At 39.7% G+C, this 20,820-nt stretch overlaps 1 long non-coding RNA gene across 1 annotated transcript in view; it reads right to left on the reverse strand.

Moving 5' to 3' along the window:
• Positions 1–203: 203 nt before the first annotated feature.
• The window catches only part of LOC306640162, a 46,960-nt gene continuing 26,343 nt past the window's right edge, over positions 204–20,820 (reverse strand). The window contains exons 2-5 of the long non-coding RNA XR_013757764.1: positions 14,467–14,626; positions 14,284–14,362; positions 13,596–13,678; positions 204–2,021 (exon numbers count right to left, since the gene is read on the reverse strand). This is a non-coding gene — a long non-coding RNA (uncharacterized lncRNA). The remainder of the gene's footprint in view (positions 2,022–13,595; positions 13,679–14,283; positions 14,363–14,466; positions 14,627–20,820) is intronic.

The raw sequence follows: 20,820 nt of genomic DNA on the forward strand, positions 1-20,820 counted from the left end.
GCATCATGGTCTGGCAACCATGCCTTTACCACATGGGCCTTTGGAAAACATCAAGATCCAAGCTATATAGGTCCTAAGGCCACAGTGGCAGGAGTTGGGGAGGGAAAATAGGAAGGAAAAGAGCCAAATATGAAGCCAAGGGAAGCAAGACGTCGAAAGGACAAGAGGGAAAAGGAAATCTGCAGAGGGGAAGGGAAGGGGTGTTATTCTTGCAGTGACCAAGTGTCACGGGTGTATGCAGCATGGCTGAATGTAACTGACCTGAACTTTTGACACAAATTATTTTGGTACTAAAACTGACCTAGGAATCAGAAAAAAATTTGGATTGGCTTTCGAGAAACAAAAAGGCTGATTAGACAAGTGCCCCCAACTCCACAAACACTTCACAGAGTGCCTGCCTCTGTTCTCTCTCAGGTTAAATGCCCCACTTCTCTACATCCTCCTGGAATTTCAGTCTCTTGGAATTGGCTCTGGAAACTCCGTCTCTGTTGGGAGGAGTGGTGCCAGGCCAGGACCTGAGTTTGACAACAAGAAACCTGGGGCATCAAACACCAGGAGGGGCTTGCTCTCTGTTTACAGGGTCAGGTCATCTCCACCTGCTGCCCTGCCTGATGACCACACCCAGCTCATCAGTGCTACATGCTGCAGAACAAATAAAACAAACATGCCACTCAAATTTGGAAGTCACCAGGCTAACACAGACAGTGTTTTAATAACATGAAGAAAAGACAACAGAACGCAATCTAAGACAGTGAATAGAATCCGCATCAGACAAATCCATCTGGCTTTACCAGGAGAAGAGTTGACAGTCCCTCACAATCCTGCTCCATTTTTCATCCTTCACTAGTGATCAGTGCTGGGAAAACCTGAAACAGCATCAGGTTAGACTCTAGAATTAACTTCGAGTACCGAAAGCCAAACCAGACCTTGTAACACATATAAGGTCCATAGTTCCTGGAAGTTTTTGGTTTGATATTGGACCCCAGGCCATCTTCTGTAAGATTCAGATGACAAATAAGCCACCTCTGCGTCAGATCGCACTGAGAGTCTGCCGCCCAGTGGCCACATACTGTAACTGCAGCATCCAATTCCTCCATCACAGGGAAAAACTGTCCTGAGAGACCTAGAAGCCACATCTAAGTGACTACTCCTTCCTTTCCCTTTCTCCCCACCTGTGTCCATGAATTAGAAACCACTGAAATGTAAAAATAAACAAATAACAAAGCTTAACAGGAACTGCCGAAGAACCTGAAAGGGCTCCTGAATGTCCCCTGCACTTGGCCTCCCCTCCCATTTGAGACAGCCACAGGCAGCCAGGGAATCTCACTTTTGAAGTGCCAAAAGCAACAGAAGCCGATGACCAGAAATACCTCTGCTTTTTTCCTCCCTTCTCTCTGGATTATTTTTCCATTACCTCCAGTCTTTACAGCAGCATTCTGGAGGACCCATGGGGAGCAGGGCTAGCTTGCTAAGTCAGGAAAATAACACACTTGGGCCACATTCACGCATCCTTCATGTGAGCCTAGAAAAGATCATCTGGAGTTCTCCTGTAAAAAGTTATGATTTTTTTAATGGAAGTGGAACTGATAATAAGCTGCATGCAGACCACGGTCTGTGCCCTCCAGCACTGAGCACCAGCCTCAGAGAATCAATAAGCACTCTCTTCTTCCTTCTCTGTTATAGAAAAACGAATCTCAAAGAGACCAAGAGTGGTACAAGCAGTCCGAGGAGAAAGGAAGCTTGGCAATTTGTACTTAATTCAATCATTGTCAAAAACCATACAAGAAAATTGAAATGGAATTATTGGACTTCGGCTTTACTTACCCTGTGTCCCCTATTTGTTATATTTTCCCTGTTTGGTTACTGTGTTGACACAATCATTAGCTGGAATTAGAGGTTCTCAGTAGGTTTCTATCCTCTCAAAATGCCCAGCTTAAAGGAAAATCCAGAACTCCTATAAAACGTGCTTCTTCCCTCTTCAATACTCCAGGTTTTTAAGTATTCCTTCTCATTTCTTCATCCTTAAAATTTTCGATATGCATGTGTAAGAAAACCATGAGTTGATCTGATTTCTTGTTGATCTGATTTCTACAGTTAGATGTTTACTGTTTCTTCCTGTGTTTTCTGCCTCAGCCCCTTCAGTGGCTCCACCATGCTGGGACAGTGACAAGACTCCTTAGCTTTCTTGTGCAGTATCTCTCACTGTTCCCTGCAGCTCCCACACAGGGAGATACTTTCTTTTCTCAGGTCATCTCATCCTCTCCTACAGTTTTGGCCAAATTTATTTCCTACTAAATCCATTTGGAAAGTGTTGATTTCCCCTTCAAGTTCCCGCTTAGCTCAATATCTTGTGGCAATCACCAAGAAGGGTTCAGTGTGTCTCCAGATCTTTAAACACTTTTTACTGTGTTTAACTATGGGCTCAGGCCTGCCCTGTCTGCGGAGCTCCAGGTGGGCAATGAATGCAAGTTCATCCATAAATACCCAGGATGTAGAAATAGCATCATGATTCATTGCATTAAATAAATAGATGGAGAGATAATAGATAGATGGGTAGATAGATAGGCAGAAAGACAGACAGGGGGTTCTGGAGCATAATTTCCTGTTAACAATATTTCTGAAATCATCTTTTCTCATTCTTCAGATCCCTTAATACCTACAAAAATTACATGTCCTGGGTCCCGTGCCTTCAAGATCCTTGTTGTGTGAGGGGGTTGGATGGAGACAGAGATGCTAATTCACACAATAGAATCAATAATCAATAATTATCCCCTCTCATTTCACATTTAAGATTTCAGCAAATTCTTTATTACCCTAACCTCAATAAGTAACTTATTGTGAAATGTCAGTTTCTGCCAAAATAGATCTCAATTATATTTGTAAGACAGCAGGCAAATTTTGTAGCTCTTTTAATTACCCCCAGATTTTATACTACTTGTATCTTTTCACCAAAATAACAACTTTATCCAAAACTAAAGTAGACCTGTAAGAGTCTCTGCCCCTTACAGAAAGCCGGGATGCCTCAAGATTTCTGAAATCCTGGTTTGGAATCTACTAAGGAAGTCTGTGAATTTGGGGCAAGTGGGGAATGGAGCAGAGAGATAAGGGAAAATAAAGGAAGGAAGCAAGAAAAGAAAGGGAGGAAAAAAGAAGTCCTTTGGGGAGTCTTCCATGCGATTTGTCTCTTCTCTTGCACATGCTTAAACCATGAGCCGAATGAAAGCCTTTACAGGATATTTTGGTTCTGATGGAAACAGGAAGCTTGTGAGGAAGGCTTTAGGAGAGGAAGGACTGTTGAAGGAGATAAACCCACACCCTATAAACCCAGAGATGGTGCTTGGTTGTGCATAAGCTAAGACAAACAGGAACGCCAAAGGATTCTTAGATCGTAAAGAATATGGAAGACTAGCATGGGTGGTGACGCCATAGGCTGGGGTCTTTCCTGATACCACTATTGTCACCACAAAGAGGAGCAGTAGATAGTCATCTAGATGTGTAAGTCCCTTCCCCATGGTCTTTCCTTAAAAACCTAACATTTTCATTCTACTGTTAGGAAATAATCTCTCACTGTCCAAGACTGGGATAGGTGGGCAGGAGTTTCTCCTATATGCCACCTGTAGCTCCTGGGAGCATTTTGTAAAATAAACTGTTCTGTAATCACCTAATTTCTTATCCAAAATTCCTTACTGCATGTACATGGATAAGGCAGAGGCTAGGCCCTGTGAACTCCGGTATCCATAGCTAGCAAGACATCTGGGGCACACGTAGACATTCATTTGCCTTCCAGCAACTTAAGGCAGTCAATGAACATTTGTTGAAGTGAATCAAGCATGGACCCCAAGGTGTGAGCAAATGTATGGAGTGTCTGCTGTAGCCAAGAGCTGATCTGAGCACTTTCAGTGTATTAACTCATTAGTCTTTACAACAACCCTCTGAGGTTTGCACCAGTATTTTACAGACAAGAGAAGTGAGACACAAAGAAATGGAGTTCTTGCCCAAGGGCACCCAGGAGAAAAAGTATCACAAACAGGCTCAGGACCTGCAGTCTGACAGCAAAGCCAGCAAAGCCAGCACTGTACAATGTTGCCTCTTGCACAGCAACAAGCACAATGCTGTCCTTTTAGAAACTTCCAGTTCAACAAATACTTCTTTTACACCTCCTGTTCCAGATCTGGAGGTATAGAAAGACAAGGAAGACATGACACTCCTTAAGGAATTTAAAGAGACACCTGTGCTAACCCAGATCGGGGCTACCCCCAAAACATTCATCCCAAGTTATTCTTTGTCAATCTCCTTGAATATTGAAAAGAGCATGCTTTGTGATGTACTAGTGAAACAGGCTCTATGGACTGACTTGTTACAAAGTTACTCTACAACCCCAACCATCTCCCCAAATGGAAAAAAAAAAAAAAAAAAAAAAAAAAAAAATGAATACGGATTGAACCTCCCTAACCCAAAGTCAAAATGCTCCAAAAGAGTTAAAATGACACTACAAGTGAAAAATTTCACACTTTGGAACTGGGTTTCAATGCACAAAATCATTTAAAATACTGTAGTATAATATCTTCAAGCTATGTATATAAGATGCATATAAAGCATAAATGAATTTTCTGTTTAGTCTTGGGTCCCAGCCCTAAGATATTTCATTATGTATAGACAAATATTACAAACTCCAAAGTCTGAAACATTCCAGTTCCAAGCATTTTGGATGGGGGATACTCAATCTGCAGTATAAATGTAATTCCCATGTTACAGACAAGATGATTCTGCCACTTTAGGAATTCAAGTGTATATTATAACCACTGGATATGGAAATTCTGAATTGATTTTCAAATTATAAAATGTTCCCTGATGCAGTTTCCTGCTAGCACTACACTAACAACATGGAGGTATCTCAGGTCTGGGTGACAGACATGTCCTTAACATTTGCAGGATCCAGGTCAAGAATAAAATTGGAAACCAAAACCACATATGTCTAAACATTTAAAGTTTAACTCAAGCTAACAAATTGGTAAATAAATATGTTCTATCCTCCCAAGATGATAAATAAATCTTTATAATGACACAATTTTAAAAATCTGTGAAAACAGCATGGTGAATCCCACCACCATTTACATCTATAAGAATGGGATCCTAACTACAATAAGATATATTCTATGCTTGTGTAATCATATCAAAATGGATTTTGCTGTCATGTACAACTAAAAAGAACCAGTTTAAAAAAAAAAACACAGAAGGCATGGTCTTTATCATATTTACAGCAAAGAAAAAAAATCAAAGACTACTGAATTTTTCTCTCAATGGAACAACAATGTTTGGGTGAGAACATTATATGTATATTTATTCCTTAAGGTTCATTTCACATGCCCACATTTTAGCCCAATCACTAATTATATTGTTATAGCCAGGTTTTCCACAGAATTTATGTTCTATTGACAGTACTAACTTAAAAAGAAAATGTAATTGCATTCAAAATTCAACGTTTTATCAAAAACTTAAACTAAACAAACATTAGAAAGGGCAAAGTAAAAATCATTGTTCATGTAAGTTTTCAGGATTCTTCTTCTTCCAAAATATTTGAAATTATCTATGAATATTAAAAGGCCAAGTACAAGTTATAAATAATAAATATCAAATTCTAAATCAAAACTCATTTATAACTGAAATTGTATCTTTTTTGAAAATTTAAATATTTTAAAATAATTTACCAAAAGAAAACTCACCAGAATTCTAGCATTGATGTTTTTCTAACTGCAAGTGTAAAGAATAATTATCACACTTCATCCATGTGATGTCTAGACTTTCATGCACACAAATATAAGAGTAGTATGAATTATTCAATATTGCAAAATGCTTTTCAGGCACCATGTGCAACTGTTGCAAAAACTGTTGTTGCAAACACCATTCTAATATGTGAGTTTCTCCAGAACCACATGTCAAAACACTAAGACAAGCAAGAAAATGAACAGTGGGTGCACCTGGGAAATTACACTTCTTCAGCAAGTATCTCTTGCATCCATGTATGCAGAGTAGAGAATGACTTCCCTGGGGCCTGCATGGTGCCATTCACAAATGCATGTAGGTGTGGGAGAGGAAATAATACCTTTTTCTTTCTAGAGACTTGGCAATCTCACTTTTTATTTCCTCTTTTAATGCAGGACTAATCTCAAAAATTAATTTCCCAGCAAGAAATTACTCTGGATATGTCTTATTACCTATTTTTACTTAAATTGTAATCTCTATATAACCTGAAAGCCAAAAAATTACCTTTTTAATATGTTAAGCCTTTCAAGTATAAGATATATTTTTGTAAATGTTCCTTTGGCATGGGAAAATGTGTATTTTTTTAATCAAAGGATATGAAAATATATATAGTTGAAACTTGTATACCTTTATACATGTAAACTTAATATATGAAAATATATATATATAAAATTAAATCTCACTTATTTATTATATCATTCAATTCATTATAACCTTACTTGCTTTTGCCTGTGTGATATTGGAGTTCTGAGAAACACACTTTGTAGTTGTCTCTTATTATTTTTATCAAATTTTTAAATTTTTGATTTATATGTATGGTTTGATACAAACTCATTCATATCTTATATATGCTTATAAATTATTCTTTTCAATTTCACGTAACTGTACTTCTTTTATCTTTTTTCATGCCTCTCAAGTTAATCTTTTATAAGACTTTTTTATAAGACTTTCTTCTGTTGGCATTTACTTGTTGTAATGCCTCTTCTGCCTTTACTTTAAGCTGATCATTTTCACTCCAAGTATTTTTCTGAGGAACAGTATATAACTGAATTATTTTTAAAATTCCAGTCCAAGAGTCTCTGTGTTTTAGTACAACAATTCAGTCCATTCATATTTATTGCAGTGACAAGGAGAGAAGGAGGAGCAGGAGGAGGAGCAGGAGGAACACCTATCGCTCCATGCTCTAAGCACTTCATGTGAGTGAACTTGCATCTCAGATTCACTGGTGCTATGACTTCGCTCCAGTTTATTGCTGATTTTCCTTTTTTTTCCTTTTTTTTTTTTTTTTTCCTTATTTGATCAAGTAGCTATTCATTGCCTTTTCCCTTCATAACAATTCAGAGTTCTACTGGAATTTCCCTTCCTAAGGGTTACCTTCCTTTGCCAAGTGTCCTTATTCTGCATAATTCTCTGTTTTCATTGTCTGAAAACTAAAGACCAACTTTTTCCACTGCCAACATGTTCTTTTCTTGACTGTTCTCCATTTCCCAATAGGATGAGACATTTCTCCCTACTCTTCTTTAATCACACAGTTGGTTACTCTGGCAACCAGCCTCCATCTACCAAAAGTCACCTCATGAGTATAAACTCAGGTATGAATGAAAACAAACTTATTATGAATAACAAAATGTGCTCCTTTCACCCCTGCCTGGAACTAGGGATAAAGTTTAAATATTTATTTCTTATGTCACAATTTCACATAGACTTTGGAGCACTAATTTTTAAGCAAATTTAATCATTCTTTTAGAAGGAATGGTACAGTTCTAGGAGATGTAGGGAATCCCAGAATCCCCAAAAGGAGGAGAATCTATGCAGTCTCAAGGTGGGAGAGAGTGCTGAATTTTAAAAGCCCTTCTGAGTGCTACATAAATAAATGTTCACTCCACAGGCAGAAGTTCATGTCCATGCACAAACCACCTGCTGCATATCAGTAAGCTATCCCTCTCTCCTGGGCTTGGGATATAGCTCAGTGGTAGAGTGCACAAGACTCCAGGTTCATTCCCCAGTCCCAATACTGCTGGTGGGCAGGAGAACTTTCAGTAAAATGACTCTTGCCATTTCCTCATCTTTGCCAAAACCTTTCACTTTAATTAAGATTTACTTCTAAAGCATTACCACTCGAATTTTAAAATAAAAACAAGAAGTGTTAACTGGCTTCAATTTTAGCTCTTTAGACTCTGCCTGCCATTTTATTAACATGCTTGCTAAGATAGGAAAAGATAAAAATTCACAAGACCAAAAACGTAATTAAGAGTATTGGCAGAATGTGAAAAGACTTCCCACTGACATTAATCTGATAGAACTTGAATGACAGAAACAGTCAAAGGTACAGAGAGCAAAGCAAGCCTGCTCTCAGCTCCCCCTCTGCTCTGCGTCAGGAGTGCAAGGCTGGGTCCAGTTACCCATCCTTCTGCTAACTGCTCAGGCAGTTCCATCTCCAGTGTGCCACTTGAAAACCCAAGAATAAAACTGGACAGAAGGGTGCACTGCCTCCCAGGAGGTTTAAACATCAAAGATGAAGCATAAAGATGCACTCTCATGCCAGCAGACAAAGCTACATGAGGAAAAGCTAGACCTTGGGAATTGAGCTCAGCCCCTAATGTAAATGAACCTAATGTATGCCTGATGAAATAAAAAGGGGATTCAACCTATGCCCAAGAGTGCAGGGAGTAGGCACAGGCAACCCACACACTGTGTATATTGGCCAACATTTTGTTTAGTTAGTCATGCATCTTCTGAAAAAAGTAACAGAATGAAAGAAATAGACATCATCTTAAAGTGTCTGGAAAATATCAGCTCTAAAAATGACAAGTTCAATAGAATCAAGAAGATGTGCTCTTCTTGAAATAGTTACAAAAAGCCTAGGAAGAGAATGAGATATGATATAACCTAGAGAAGGAAGGATGTATGGAAAAAAGGAAGGGAGGGATAGAAGGAGGTAAAAAGGGAAGGAGAGATGACCAGATGGAAGGAAAGGAAAGAGGAAGGGTTGGAAAAATGGGTAACTGAAGAGAGAGACAATACAAGAAGATGAAAAGGAGATGACTAACAGAGGTTACAGGGAATGAACAATATAATACCTGAATAACATGGAAGGCAAGACTGAGTAGAATTAAAAGTGCAGAAAAGTCAATCTGTAATTTGAGAATAAATTTTAAAAATTCTTCCAGAATAACATGGGTGCCAATGAAAAACAAAGAAGATGGTAGACCAGAGGACTGAAAATTAAGGTCTTGTCTAAGTGTGATGCTCCTAAAGAATAAAACAAAGCTACTTAAATCAATGTCATGATCAGAAGCATAACCAAAGAACACTTCTTTGAGGAGAAAAAAAAACGTCCTTGAGACTAAAAATGTTCACCATGCCCCGGGAACAATCAGCAACAAAAAGCCACATTCTGGAAATCCAATGTGAGCATAAGGATAACAGGGAGAACTGCCCACAAGTCTGAGATGGGAAGATCTTGATACCTACAATGGAATAGGAAGTAAGACTGACCAGGTGCTTACGGAGAAGGTTGAAGCAAACAATTACATGTTTATTTATGCTGTCTTTCATTTGTAAAGGCAATAAGAAAACCTTCTTGACTATGCAAGAGTTCATTAAATAGAATGCCATGAAACTTTTTTGAACACCCACACCAAATGATGGAGGAATTTTATGACCCAGGGATGGAGTTAGCATGGTGACATCATCCTGATGGGCAGCATTTAAAAGAGTTTCATGCAGCATTACACCTGAATAACCTCTTAAACCATGTTTCCAAAGTTAACTGCAAATGTCAGAGTGATTTTAAAATAGATAATCCAGAGTGTAAAAAGTAAGTATTTTGCAACCATGATCTGGATTAAAAACTCATGGGGAAATAAAATAGTTTAAATGCATTAATTTCTATGGAAAATACTTCAAGTAGCAACTTTATTCTTCATTTTGAGTAATTAAAGAAATATAGATTTAAATAATTTTTTTTTAATGTCAAGGTTACTAATAGTGCAGTTAAAGGCAAAGGGTTTTCCTTCCAAGCCACTCCTCTCTGAGTCTTCTCTCTCTCTCCAGCGAAGTTTTGAATTCTGTCTTCTTAGAACTTCACAAAATCTACTATTCCTTCTCTATCCTTTCATCTAGATCCCTCCTGACAACATTTAAGCTTGTTCAAACCTCTCCAGTCCTTAAAATATATGGTCAGCCCTCAGCATCCTTGGCTTTTACATCTGCAGATCCAATCAACCACATAATGAAAATATTCTTCAAAAAATCTCATTTGTTCTGAAAATGTACAGACCTTTGTTCCTTGTCATTATTCGCTAAACAGTACAATGTAACACCTATTTACACAACATTTACATTGCATTAGGCATTATAAGTAATCTAGAGATGATTTAAAGTATAAAGCAGAATGTGTGTAGGTTATAAGCAATACTAGGTCATTTTATATGAGGGACTTTAGCATCTGCAGGTCTTGGTATCTGCAAAGACCAACCCCCTGAGATAGAGAGGGATGACTCTATATACTTTCAGTCCCACATCTCTTTCTAACTTGGTGATTGTCTGTCTTGGTTACATATTGGAATCACCTGGGAGCTTTATAAAATAACTGAGTGCTTGAGTCCAACTCTGAGAAACTCTGATCTCATTGGTCTGGAGAATGGCCTTGGCATGGGAATATTTTCAAGGCACCTCACATTATTCTTGTGTACAAAGTTGAGAGCCACTTTTAGCCCTAATTCTGATCCCTCTCTCAACAAAATTCTTAGAAGCTTTTCTCCCAACCCCACCTTAAGTCACAAAATTTGGTTCTGCCCCATCACATTTCTGAAATCATTCTGGCTGGGCTGAATGTCCACATGCCACAAAAGCCAACAGACGTTTTTCATCTTTACCTTAGATGGCCCCAATGGTACTGCGTATTTATTATGACCTTTCTTTTCTTGACACACTCCATTAGGATGCTGTGACAGCAGTTTGACTTTTTGCATTGCTTCTCTATTCCTCCTGCACAGCATCCTTAGGAGAGTTACCTCCCCATACTGCCTTTGAAAGTTGATTCTCCTGAAGACCAGGGTTTAGGCCTCTTGCGAATGGGAATCTCACTTTTAGTCTTCTTCATGAAGGGTGATCTTCCTCAAGCTATGACTGCACTTTCATCTGGTCTTTCATGATTTCCAAATGTATTTCTCCAGCTTGGACCTTTTCAGGGAGCTCCAGGTCACATATTCCATATCCTCATGACATCTCCTGGCACCTGGGACTCCCCAAACCCACCCTGTACTCCTGATCCAATGCAGCACTATGCATCCACAGGCACAGAGTCAGACCACAAAGTGACTCTGGACCTCTCTCTCTCTCTCTCTCTCTCTCTCTCTCTCTCTCGTTTACTTCCACAGCCTGTCCACCACTGAGTCCTGTTCACAGCATGTCCTCATTATCTCCTTCTCCTTCACTCCCTCGCTTCCATTGCCATCAATCCAAACCAGGCTGCCACAGCCTCTCCATCCTCCCACCAGCCTCATCTCAAGTGCACATGGCAAACCAGACCTATGCTTTCTGCCCTCCCACCCCCAGACCAAAGCTTTCTAATGCCTTCTCATTTTTCTCAAGTTCCCAAAGTTCTTAGTGTGGCCTCTAAAGTCCCTCCTGTTCTGGTTCCGTCCCCTCCAGCAACACCACCATCTCTACTCCTTCTCTGCTTTCCAAAATCACAGTGAACTTGCAGGTCCTTAGACATGCAGAGCTACATCTTGATCACGGCCTTCCCCGTTCCTTGCAGAGAAGGGTCTCCCCATCCCGCGCCCCCTCCCTCACCCCAGCTAAAGCTTCCTCTCTGCCTGGTCCATTCAAGTATCACTTCTTCACCTTACACCCCTCCATCCCATCTACCCACAGCCTGAGATGGTCTAGAAAAATTCTACACTATCCTTACCTTATACACATTTTCTGTCCTTTAAAATAAGCATCATTTTGTAATAATACATTCATATTTGTGGATTTCCAACTAAATGTCTGCCTCTCTAGACCATAAACCCCATGAGGGCCAGGACCCATCATCCCTAGACCCTAGCACTTGCATATAGTAAGTGCTCAATAAATGTTTAATAACTAAACTCTAAAACTATTTTATATAGGCACAAGTGATAAAAAATGAAATTATAATAAATTATAAAGGAATGCACAAAACATAAAATTGAACATTAAGTTGAATCACAGCAGCTTTGAAAATAAATATATTAAATGGTTAAAACATGATGTCATTTTAAAAGACTTTTTCAATAATTACAAAGGACACATAAAATTTAATATTATAAACTATTCAGTAAAAATAAAGCTTTGACAAGACAAATCTTAATTTCTACCTCTTCCTCAAGAAAAACTGCATGTGGATCTCAAAAGTATTAATAGTAGTCATTCTAGGTAGTAGAATTATGAATGATTCTCATTTTCTTCTTTATATTTTTCAAAATTTTCTGTTATTTATAAGAAAATTATTAATCTTTCAATCAGAAAAAAGTTTTTTCAGAGGCTGAAGATGTGGCTCTGTGGTAGAGCGCTTGCCTGGCACATGTGAATCTCTGGGTTTGATCCTCCGCACTGCATATAAATAAATAAAAAAATGCAGACATAAATAAATAAGTAAAAGATCCATTGACAACTAAAAAAATATTTAAAAAAAAGTTTTGTCAGTTTTTCTTTGTTGTAGAGTACAGAAAAAATTCAAAGTAGTTAAAACAGTAACAGGACTATATGACAACTTTCACCAAGAAGGCTGTTAAATCTGAAAATTTCCTATATTCCTGAAAATTTTTCTGAAAATCTCCTATATTCAGTCAATTTCTGTGTTTGCAAACTCAGGTTGACTTCCCTTATAATGGCAAAGTGGCTGCAGTACTTCCAGACTTCCTATCCTTACACCATACCATAAGATGGAGAAAAGAATCCTGCTCATTGTGATTGGGCCAGCTTAGGACACAGGTCCACTTCTGAACCACTCACTGTAGCAGGCTGATGCCGCTAGGTCAATCCGCCACAGTGAGAGCTGACAGGGTTTCAGCTTCCCTAGAACCCTATGGATCTCCTCATTAAGGTTCCAGGCTATTGGAAATGGGTGCAGGGAGCACAGATTTTGGACAGATATGATATTGACATTCTAAATAAAATGTTGCTTACCTACATGAAAAACTGATAGGTACTACGATTCAGTGAAAATGGCATTGGGATTAAAAAAAATCAGGAGACCTGATATCAAATTTTGCCACTGCCTTTCACCCATTATAAGACAGTCTCCCTGTCATTCTGCATGTCTTTGCTCTGTAAAATTGCTACCTAGGAGACCTGGGTCCACAGTCATAGGAAAGAAGAAGGGTAATATGGAGACAGACTTAAGATGGACTGGCCGAGTTGGTGGCAGGAAGTTAAAATTACTTCTATGTGTTGGCTTTTATTTTCTTAGTCTGGTAGGACACAAATGCATCCTTCAGGCAGGAGGTGAAGTAGGGGTGCAGAAGCCTCAAGGGAAGCAGGGGAGGTGAAAATTTGTCATTGCAAATGTGGAAAATGAGCATGGCAAGTACACCCTCACAAGGCAGCAACTCAATAAATATTAAAAAAAAAACAAAAAAGAATAACTTTTTTAAAATTACAGCTACATCATAGAGTTTGAGAATTAAAACAATATGTGGGAAATGTACTCTATAAACATAAAATAAGATTAGGATAGAAGTAAATGGTTTTTTTAAAAAAATTCATTGACCAGACATTTGCTTTGGATTTTCATTTTAGAAAATATTCTCTTTCAGTAAGACCCTTTTATAGGACTATCTCCAAGAATTTTTACATACCTCACCACCATTGCTACACAATTCCAACTAATGGCTTTTGAGTTTCCTCAGACTCAAGCAACTGATGTCAAACTCAACTCAACCTTGAAAAGATAAGAGAATTATTTAGAAAACAACAGCCAGACATGATGGCACATACCCAGCTGCTCTGGAGGCTGAGGCAGGAGGATGGCAAGCCAGAGACCAGTCTTTGCAACTTATGAAGACCCTGTCTCAAAATAAAAAGTGCTGGCAATGTGGCTCAGTGATAGAGCATCTCTGGGTTCAGTCCCCAGTACTGAAAAGAGAGAAGGGGTGGGGAGGGAGAGAGAGAGAAAAAGAGAATAAATTACAAACAACCAAGTGGCATTTTCCCAGAGTCAAGAGAAGAGAAGTGACAGAGTGACAGGGAGTATAGGATTAGGAATTAAGTTTTGTAGCCAACTGGAGGAGTCCTCTGCACAGGATGTGGGTGATGTTATTTTGAATCCCTCTTTTCTCCCCATTACAGGCAGGGCAGCATTGTAGAAAGAGCAATTGGCTTTCTTCAAGGCCTCCATGAGCTTGCCATCCCTGCCTCCTTCTTCTCTCTCAATGAAAACTTTGCCTAGCATTCCGGGATTAAGAAAATTTAACTCAATGGAAAAAAGAAAAAAAAAAGAAACACACTCACACACACACACACACACACACACACACATATTCTTACTTCTCACCCCAACTCTCAACAGGAATACCATGGCTGTTTCTTGTGAGCACTGCAGTCTTGTTTGACAATATAATGAGATCTGGTTAAACAGATGAAAAATGCCTCAACCTGAGTGTTTACCTCAACCCTGCCAAAACCCTCAGCCCTCCAGGCACTCCCATCTCTGCAGAGAGGGTCAGGGACCTTGAGCTGCAGCCCATGGCTCTGAGCTGGCGTCTTGCTCCACTAAGCCACTTTTGCAATAGCAGAAGGCAGGAGATTCTGTCAGTTTGAATTTCCTGAAGTGTACTGGCCTGTGTCACAATCTCAATGGTGTCCGGGTGCAGTTTGTTCTGTCAAATCCCTGGAATGGAATGGGAAGAGAAAGACAAGAGTGAGTTTTAAAAACCAGCAGAAGAGCAGATTGCCAGGTGATGCTCAACAGGGTGTTTGTCAGGGGCTGGGCTGTTTTGTTGGACTGGGATCCAGCCAAGAAGACACAAACTTAAGAACTTTCTTAAGGGCCTGGGGAGCCAATCACATGGTCTGGGTAGAGACTCCTTAATTCAGACAATTGATAATTCCTTTTAAGTCTACAGAGCACACAGCGAAAGGGAATGGAGAAAATGGTACTATTAATGTATACAAGGCATGTAACCAATCAGGGTAAGTTTGGATGAAATATGCCATTGAGCTTCTGAATATCCTGTGTGAGAATTACTCTGATCCATATGTAACTTCCAAGTCATCTACTTGGGTTTTTAAAATTCTAACCAAATCTTTATCTTCCTCTGACGTCTATCACAGATCTCCAAACACTTATTGTGCTGTGTTTTAACTGTAAGGCTTTCCCCACCTTACTGACTTCCTTGAAAGCAAGAACAGACATCTAGCACAGATCTTGATAGATACATAGTAGTTTGTGATGGGGGAGTAGCTTGTGGGTAGAGCAGAGTGCATGCTTAGAAAGTGCCAATCCCAGAGAAAGACAGAGAGATGTTTATCTCAGAATGTAGATACATAATGGTTGAATTAACCAATTAACTAATGAATAGAACATGGTCATTGGAGAAAAAGTACAAAAAGATATGCCACAAGGGAAGTACTCTACGGTCTCCAAATCTGCAAAAAAATTATCACACACACAACACTTCCTGATCACAAGCCAAATAGAGGGATTTCTTTCAGCACACACAATTTTCCCACCTGCTTCAGAAAGAAATCAGTTTCATCCCCACTTCCTGCTGCAGAGCTTGGGAGCAGGGCTACTTGGTTCTTGATCTGCTGCTCCCTACTTTGACTTGGTTTTAACCAAGGATCAAATGACTGACAGAAAGACTGTTGAAGGGATAGAAAAATACAAATGTAACTAGATATTCCAAAGATTGGCAGGAGGTGTTTAAGCAAGTTATTTTTATCTGGCATCTATTTTCTTTCATATGTCCACTTTATTTTAGAATGAATTGTGTCCTATTGTATCCTGTGGTACCATATTGCACCACCTTGCTATGAATAATATTGTAACTATTTCCCCCAGTTACCTCCTCTCATGGGACTGTGAGTACCTTAAGGGCAAGGTAAGGCCTTGAGTTTTTAACCCATCACAGTGCTTGGCTCACAGTAGTTACTAGTATGCACAAAGTAAATTAGTGGAGTCATTTGGGAATGAGCTCAAAGGAATCTAAGATACAGCTCTCATTTATATTTTTTTCCGCCTTGTTTCAACATGGATGATGTTGCTGTTTATTATTCTTAATAATGCTGAACATTGTAATTTAGACATAGAGGAAAACCATAAACCTCAAGTGCCTTATGTGAATTTGTGTGTGTGTGTGTGTATTTTTGTTTTGGAGGTTTTACTTTCTTTTAAAAACGTGTATAAGTGAAATGAACACCAAATAGTGTCAATTGCATAAATTGCCTTCCCCCAAACGGTGGCTTGCCCAAAGCCCAAAGGAATCAAACCTTTAAAATAAAGTGAAATCTCCAACAAAGAAATGCAATGTGATAAAGAGAAGAGGAGAACCAGGAATGAGCTGAGCGGGTGAGAGGCAAGGTGGGCAAGGACAAAGGGGAGGCATGTCACCATCTTCCCTGACGAGTGCCACCATGATGTTAGAACTGAAGCAAAACTGCAAGCTCCTTGGAAAATTGAGATGTCCCTTTTAAAAATGATCTCTCAAGTTATCATTGGAGCAGCTTGTTCCTTGAGGGTCGTTAACCTTCTGCCCTCCATCCCTAACCCTGGGGCCCCAGGGGTATCTCTCTAAGAGACTAGCGTCCAGAGGGGGTCAGTATTCCACTCTTAAGAGCCCCCAGAGCAAATGACTGAACAGATTAGGACGGATTAGACAGATAACAACTCAGACCTTTTTACAAGCACATTTTTCACTCGACACTCAAATTCCCTTCTGTGCCCCATAGTCTCACACAACCCAAAGACTGGATAGTATTACTGAAATATCTCTGCGCCAGCCGAGTGCGCGGAACTGTGCAAAGCCAGATGTTCTTGTAACCCTGTTTTACTGAGTTATTTATATCCATATAATATTTGACATTTCCTGTGTTGTTAAAGAGTTGGGGGCCCTTGACGTATTTTTAAGAGAACAGTGCCGACTTTTCATTTTTTTTTTCTTTGATGCCCAGCACCAGAAATGAGCGTTATGGAGGGGGGTTGTATTAAACAGATGCTTCGATACCTCCAGTCTACCTTATTTTAATGCCTTTCATCTTAAGTGATCTTCAGGAACAGAAAGATGCTAGAGTCATCTAGACAGAGCATATGAATTCAGCTCACCATGAGATAAAAACATATGCACACGGACTAAAACAAGCCAGTCAATATACAAAGAAAAAATTTTTAATAAATATTGGAAATATAATCCTTGTTTCTAGGGCTAAACTTTATGGAGTCTTGATACATGAACTATACCATCTCTTTGAACTTGATAGATATGGAAAGGGCTAGTTAAACTTTTTTTCAGGCTTAGTAAAATATTAGCTGGCAGATTTCTCTGACTAAATGAAATAATGGAAACTTTATAGAGTTGAAAGTATTTGGTTGATCCCTAGTGGTAGTAATATTTAAACTGGACTTGAAAGTTGATATCATAGAAGGCAATTGTTCTGCTTTCTTTGTTTATTATAAGGATCCATTCACAAAATATTCTTTTTTAATTTCTGAGATTTCCAAATTTCAAAAACCCTTTCCCCTTCATAGGATATAACAAAAAGGGAGAGATCCTAATTTATAGCCAATCCTCAGTATCTCTGGCTGCTCATCACTGAATATAGGGGGCACTCAAAACCAGGAGAAGGAAAATGGAAGATATTTAGGGTCTCTTTGGTCTTCAGAATTGCTTTATAAACTTTTTCAAAACTCTTTGTTAGAGTTTAAAAAAAAAAAAAAAGACAAGCTGCCTTTCCCAAAAGCAGAGCAGCCATCATTGTGCAGAGAAACTTCCAGAATACATTCTGTCTTTCACTCTGTGTCTTATTACTGCCCTCCCTACTCCCTGAAGCTGAGCACCCTTCTGTCCAATCAAATTCCTCCCACCAGTTTAAGAAAACAAGACACCACAGCCTGCTGATGCCCACCTGAGCAGAGTAAGCCCACCCGCTCCAAAAGCAGTGGTCAACCCCCCTATAAATGTTCTAAGCCATGATAAGTCTCAAATGTTCAAATATTGAGACAGGTCCTCTTGGAGCAGATTGTATGGGACAGCCCTACAGGGCAGGGTACAGGCTTACTCATTTGGTCGACAATTAACAGGCCTGTTCCCCCCCGCCCCGCCCCATCCTATCCAGTTCTGTGCTAACAATTCCAGATGGCTTCAGTAAATGGTTGGGAAAGGGGTTGGGTACCTGCAAGGCCGCCATACTCTGGATCACTGATCAGAGCATTTTATTATGGATCTACAGTTCTTCTAGACCCCAATTATGTTGCTACTGCGGCTACAAGTCAAGATCTCTTCACTACCTCCTGAAGCTTTTATCTACCATCTCTTTTATTTGTATTCAATCCACTATTCTTCTCTTTGAAAGAGAAGGGATTCTCTTCCTTGCAACATATGTCTTCCATCTTTGCTTCCTTCCTATTAACCTCAGAACCCTCTCCCTGCTGCCACTGTCAACCTCTAGCAGACTTTAGAGAATCTCCCTAAGTTAGGAACCTAAATTAGTGGGTCACTGGAACAAGAGCTAAAAGCTACCTAAAATCTTTTCACATGTGGACTCTGGGTACTGGACACAGTGTTTTAGAAGGGGCAGAATTCTGTTCATGATCTTCTTGTTCCGTCAGCCTTCAAATCTGCAAATTCACTATATTCTAATCCAGGTTTTCCTTCTCTGAGGTACAAGTTTTGAGCACTGAGTGCAATTTTCTGATGTACCAGGTTGCCCTCAAAGAGACAAAGACTCAAGTTCAAGAGCATCTTCCTCCAGCAAAATCTGACCCTTTCTTCAATGATGTCAAATGGGTTCACTTGGTAGGAGCCTGGAGCTTAGGAAAAAAAGCCCCTCTGTGTGACCTCAGAGTGGGGAAGTTCATTTTCCAAGAAGGTTTTCACAGTCACAAATAATCCCATTAACCCAGCAACTTCTCCAAAATAATTGGACTTATGAATGTGCATAACTTAAGATAGTCCACTAACACCACATGGAAAACAAGCAAACAAACAAATACTATTCCAGGCTTGGTACCAGTAAAAATGTGACAACAATATGTTTAAGTCTAAAGCATGATATCTGCTCCAATAATAGAGGGGAATAATAAAATCCATTCTAGAAGCCATTAGGAAGCATCTCTTCAGAGCATTATAGATTCTAGTATAAGAGAACTGAATGTGAACAAGATAACATAAGGACAGAGCCTAAAACAGTGCCTGTCACATAATAAGTATTCTGTAAAGTACAGCTAGACTCATTATGGATTATTACATTAGAGAAAAGTAGAGATTCAGCTAATATGTGCAGGCACGAAGAGGAAAAGGTTGCTTTCTGCCAGGTCCAACACTCACCCCCCTACTCTGGCCCCAATCTTTATTCTCAAAGCAAATGCTATCTCAGAGTAGCCAGAGCAGCCACCTTTCAACTCCCCATCCCCATCCTATGAGCATAACAGTTAGAAATGCTTAAAAACAAACATCTAGTCACCAGATGTCCCTCACATCTGGCTGAACCTATAAAACTATCCTCTACCACCACGGCCTCCTTCCTAACTCCAAAGGGTAGGGGGAGGAAACCAACGAAATCTCTGATGTAGCCAAGTAAGATCTTGACATATTCATCTTTGTGGCCTTTTTCTTTGTTTGTTGCATGTCCTAACTGTGCCCACAGCATTCAGAGACATCCTCATGACCCCATGGAAAACTGACTTCTATGGCAAAAGGACTAAAAGGAAAGAAGCTTTAATATCCTATTCTTTTAAAGTTCTAACCTCAGCTCCTGGGAATCAGAAGGGAAAACCCTAAGTGTGTGATAGGCCTAGTGTATATGGCAGACCACAGGTGAGAGGAGGAATGAGAAGAAAGGGACACCAAATCCTACCCTGTAGAGGTGTGAGGATGGTACCCTGGGTTGGCAATAGAGCACTAAAGATGCTCTGACTGGGACCTTGGAACTCTCAGGAGCCAAGACTATAGAAAGAAACTGAGGGTATAGGGAGGAGAAGGAGGAGTCCTCCAAAACAGCAATGCCTCAGCCACAGCTAACCACACTAGGGACAGAAGACCACCCTACTCTATGCAAGGAGTGTGTATCAGCTGAGCCCAACTCTGTCGGGTAGGAGCCCTGCATCTTGCAAGAGACTCATGTCTCCTCCAATAGAAGGACCTGGTCAGATTCCAGGATTTGACTGAGTTCCAATAAGAGCACCAATTGTGAACATTCCAGGACACTCCCACATCCCCCCCTACATCAGGATGGCTTACTTACCCCTAACCAAGTAGTAATGGGATAGAAAGGAAAAATCAGCACTGGTCCTTGGTCTGTTGAGATCAGGGTTTCTCAGCCTCAGCACTGTTGACTTTGGGCTGCATAATTCTTTGCTGCCTAGCTAAATTTTGCTAGGCAGCAAAGAATTATCTTAAATATTCTCCTATATATCCTATATATTCTCCTATAATTATCCTATATATTCACAGATGTTCAGCAGCATCCCCAGTGTCTCCCCTCTAGATGGACATTGCCACCTCCCAGTTGTGGCAATTAAAATGTGGAGAAGCAAAGCTACCTCCAGGAGACCCTCATGCTAAATAAAATAAACCAGACTCATAAAGCCAACGGTTGAATATTTTCTCTCATATGCAGAAACTTGGGTAAAATGAGGAGGGAAGCGGAAGAATGGATCTAGGAAGGGGATGGTGATGTGGAGGGAGGAGGAATGGGGAAAGGGAGGAACTGGGGAATGAAATTGACCAAGTTATGCTATGTACACATGTGAATATATCAAAGTGAATTTCATCTTTATGGTTATCTGTAAAGCTCCAATTTAAAAATCAATAAATAAATAGAAGAAAGACCAGCAAAGTAGAGGAAGAGAACAGAGGGAAGGGAAAG

This window comes from Sciurus vulgaris (assembly GCF_902686455.1).
Source record: "Sciurus vulgaris genome assembly, chromosome: 11".
Lineage (NCBI taxonomy): Eukaryota > Metazoa > Chordata > Mammalia > Rodentia > Sciuridae > Sciurus > Sciurus vulgaris.